General features: G+C 40.2%; 2 pseudogenes; both read left to right on the forward strand.

Annotated features, from left to right (window-relative positions):
- The first annotated feature begins 904 nt into the window (after positions 1 to 904).
- Positions 905 to 2,362, forward strand: LOC143557023 (anthocyanidin 3-O-glucosyltransferase 2 pseudogene; annotated as a pseudogene).
- Positions 2,363 to 2,617: 255 nt separating this feature from the next.
- On the forward strand, positions 2,618 to 4,199 carry LOC143557024 (anthocyanidin 3-O-glucosyltransferase 2 pseudogene; annotated as a pseudogene).
- Positions 4,200 to 4,685: the final 486 nt, after the last annotated feature.

The following is a 4,685-nucleotide window of genomic DNA, read 5'->3' on the forward strand; positions in this document are numbered from 1 at the left end:
AAGTGTTACCCACGCATTTGAATGATGATATTTTGGAGTTTAATTTAATGATATTTTGTATGCATCAGTCAAAAAGTAGTAATATTCTTTCCTGATTTTCTATTGGTGTAATTTATGATTTTAACATAGTTAATACAAAAACTTAACTTGACTAAATAGTAAATATTTATGAGTAAATCTTTTAATGGGAAACTAAGTAAAGATGAACATGTATTACCGAATACCGGTACCGTACTAAACGTGTACTAACCGAACACAATTTTCACAGTACCAGTACTCGTTTTTCATGTTTTTGATATTGGTACCATCCAGTTTCACTATATTTCAATATTTTCTATGGTATTGGTACCGATTGGTTCAAAACTAGAAAAATCGGTACGCTATTAGGTATATGATTTTACTCATTTTCGGCTTCGGTGTACGGTACTAGTACTCTACCCTTTACACCTACTATTAAGTCTTTGTCTGATTGTTTTTAAACAATTTTGTTAACGCCAAACTATAAAGTTTGACCAACTGGACCGGAAACCCAACTTTTGCTAGTTCGGTTGGCATTGGTTGAGCCTGAACTAGTAGACCGACGAGCTTTTAATGAGTGATGGTTGGACTTTAGAGATTAGGTATTTTTAAAAAAACGGCAAACTCACACACGCTAGTTCTACTCATAAATCTATATCGTTATTTATTTATTTATTTTGTTTTTTCACTATGATACTTTAACCTTTAGCATTTTCAGAAATCATAACATAACATAATATTTTGTGACAAAAATGGTCCCAAAGGCCATATGATTGAGTGGTGCCAGCAATGCAATGACCTCAACAAATCAGAACTCTTATCTTATATATAGAGAATCAAACATAATCACATAAACAGAAGACAAGTACCTTTGAACTAACCACCAATGTCTAACACACTTGTGTTCATCCCTGCACCAGCAGTAGGCCATATAATGTCCACCATGGAGTTGGCAAAAGCACTTGTGAACCGTGAACAACGCCTCTCAATAACCGTTCTTCTCATAACCCCGCCATACTCTGTCTTAGCTCTCACTACCTACACCGAATCCTTAGCTAAAAACACAAATGAACGCATACGAATCGTCCAACTCCCTCAAGATCAAACACCACCAAAACTAGACTCCAAAGCCCCCTTTACGTCGTTTTATGCATACATCAACAGTCATTGCAAATACGTTAGAAATATCGTGGCGGGCATGATAAATGACACTAGTTCGGGTCGGGTAGTTGGGTTCGTTGTTGACATATCATCCACGGGCATGATAGATGTGGCAAACGAGTTTAATCTTCCTACATATGTGTTTTTCACTTCTAATGCGGCTTTTCTAGGCTTTAAGGTGTATTTTGAGACACTATGTGTGGAACAAAGTCAAGATGTTGTTCTTGAGCTAGCTAACTCAGAAGGCGAGTTAGTTCTTCCGAGTTTTGTTAATCCGGTGCCAATGAAGGTTTTTCCGGAGTTGTACCAAAAACAAGATGGATTGGAGTTTTTGATGTGTGCTATTGGGAAAATGAGAAAGGCTAAAGGGATCATGGTTAATACATTCTTAGAGTTGGAAACACACGCGATCAAGTGGTTTTCTAACACTGACTTCCCGCCAGTGTATCCTGTGGGACCGGTACTTAATCTAGACGGTGTAGCTGGAAAAGCCGATGACATGGATGTGATTAGGTGGTTGGATAGTCAACCGCGGTCCTCAGTGGTGTTGTTGTGTTTTGGGAGTATGGGTTGTTTTGATGAGGTACAAGTGAAGGAGATAGCACGTGGTTTAGAGCGAAGTGGTCAACGATTTGTGTGGGCCCTACGTCAACCTCCACCGCAAGACCAATCATTTGAAGCGCTGCCTGACGATTATGATGACCTGAGAGCAGTGTTGCCAGATGGGTTCCTGGAGCGCACCTCGGGAATAGGGAAAGTGATTGGATGGGCCCCACAGGTGGCTTTGCTGGCACATGAAGCATTGGGGGGATTCGTGTCCCATTGTGGGTGGAACTCGATGCTAGAAAGCTTGTGGTTTGGTGTACCAACTGCTACATTGCCGATATACTGTGAACAACAAATGAATGCATTTGAAATGGTGGTGGATATGGGATTGGCGATTGACTTGAAAATGGACTATAAGATCAATGTGTTTAATCCTGAAGGCGATATGGTCATTGTGACGGCTGAGGAGATAGAGAGGGGGATAAAGCGTGTAATGGAAGATAATGAGGTAAGGGCAAAAGTGAAAGAGATGAGTAAATTGAGCAGGACAGCAGTATCCAAGGGTGGTTCATCATATGCCTCGGTTGGTTACCTTGTTCAAGAAATCATGAGTAACATCATATGAGTTAGAATATTATAATATATTAATATCATCCCACTTACTAATCTACTATTAGTATTATTCTCATGTTTTCTTAACATATTTAATAAAATAACTTAACTTTGACCAAAACTTTTATTATTTTTTTAGATAAATATATAATATTTATAATATAGTTTTGGAAAGCACAATAATTAAAAACAAAGCTATACTATAGATGGGGATCACATAAATTAATACTTGATAGTGTACAAAATGGTCCCTATGACCATAAGATTCAGAGCAGCCAGCAATGCAATGACCTCAACAAATCATATCTCTATCTTATTTATATGTAACAAGACGTAATAACAAAAACACAAACAAACTCTAAAGTCTAAACTAAACATCAATGGCAAACAACTTTGCAAATCTTGTGTTCATCCCTGCACCAGCAGTGGGCCACATAATATCCACTGTCGAGATGGCGAAAGTACTAGTGAACCGCGATCAACGCCTCTCAATAACCGTTCTTATTATAAACCCTCCTTACTCTGTCCTGGCTCTAACCACCTACATCGAATCACTAGCTAAAAGTCCCATCGAACGCATACGATTTATTGAGCTCCCGCGAGATCAGACACCACCGAAGCTCGACTCCAAAGCTCCTGTTACTTCCTTCCATGAGTTTATTAATAGTCATTGCAAATACGTTAGAAATATTGTGGCTGACATGATAAATGAACATGGTTCGGGTCGGGTCATTGGGTTTGTGGTTGATATAGTGTGCACAAGCATGATAGATGTGGCTAACGAATTTGATCTTCCGACATACGTGTTCTTCACGTCTACTGCGGCTTATCTTCAGTTTAACTTGTATGTTGAGACACTATGTGTGGATCAGAACCAAGATGCGGTTGTTGAGCTGGCTAACTCGGAAGGCGAGGTAGCTCTTCCGGGTTTTGTTAATCCCGTGCCCACGAAAGTGGTTAGGGCGGTTTGCCAATTAGATGAGGGGTTGGATTTTTTAGTGTATTCTTTTAAAAATTTGAGAAAGGCTAAAGGGATCATGGTTAATACGTTCTTGGAGTTGGAAACGCATGCGATCAAGTCGTTTCCTGACACCAACTTCCCACCTGTGTATCCGGTGGGACCCGTACTAAATCTAGACGAGGTGGCGGGAAAAGCTGATGACATGGATTTGATTAGGTGGTTGGACAGTCAACCGCCGTCGTCAGTGGTATTATTGTGTTTTGGGAGTATGGGAAGTTTTGATGAGGTCCAGGTGAAGGAGATAGCACACGGTTTAGAACAAAGTGGTCATCGATTTGTGTGGTCCCTTCATCGACCTCCATCATTAGACCAATCATCGGAAGGGCTCGCTGACAATTATGACGGGGTGTTGCCAAATAGGTTTCTGGAGCGCACTATGAGAATAGGGAAAGTGATTGGATGGGCCCCACAGGTGTCGTTGTTGGCCCATGAGGCGGTGGGAGGGTTCGTGTCCCACTGTGGGTGGAACTCGATACTAGAGAGCTTGTGGTTTGGTGTGCCAACGGCTACATGGCCATTGTATGCTGAGCAGCAAATGAATGCGTTTCAAATGGTTATGGAATTGGGATTGGCGGTTGACTTGAAATTGGATTATAAGATCGACATGTTTAATCCCAGTGCCAATACGGTCATTGTCACGGCTGAGGAGATAGAGAGAGGTATAAAACGGGTAATGGTGGATAATGAGGTTAGAGCAAAAGTAAAAGAGATGAGCAAATTGAGCCGGACAACTGTGGCTTCGGGTGGTTCATCATATGCTTCTGTTGGCTACCTTGTTGAGGAAATCATGAGTAACATCATTTGACTTCGAATTTTGTATTAGTTACTCTTAATTATGTTCTCATATATTTTTCTTTCCTCAACTACAGTTGGGCCAAAAAGCTATAATTACACGTTATTTTTTAACTAAATTATTACATTACTAGAACTGAGACACTAGGTTGGGGTGCTAATAACAACTCAAGAGAGTTTAAACTTTATAGGGGTATAAGACAAGGTGACTCGCTAGCTCCGTTTTTATTTGTAATTGCAATGGAAGCTCTTTAGCTTATGGTAGACATGATAAGGCGAGTTGGGCTGATTTATGGGATAAAACTGCTAAACGGCGGACCGACTATCTCTCACTTTTGCTGTGCCGATGATGTGATGTTCCTAACAAAATGATCGATGAATAATCTTAGGAATTTGAATCGGTTGCTGTGAGTTTTCTTTTTAACATCAGGTTTGAAAGTCAATCTTACAAAAAGCTATTCCAACCAAGAAAGGGTTAGCTGGCACATGGAATGATATTATGAGCACGGAGAAGAAGCTTGCATTATCAAGTATT

This window comes from Bidens hawaiensis, unplaced genomic scaffold, assembly GCF_021521415.1.
Source record: "Bidens hawaiensis isolate Kalapana, Puna unplaced genomic scaffold, B.hawaiensis_p1.1 tig00018778_1, whole genome shotgun sequence".
In the NCBI taxonomy this organism is placed as follows: domain Eukaryota; kingdom Viridiplantae; phylum Streptophyta; class Magnoliopsida; order Asterales; family Asteraceae; genus Bidens; species Bidens hawaiensis.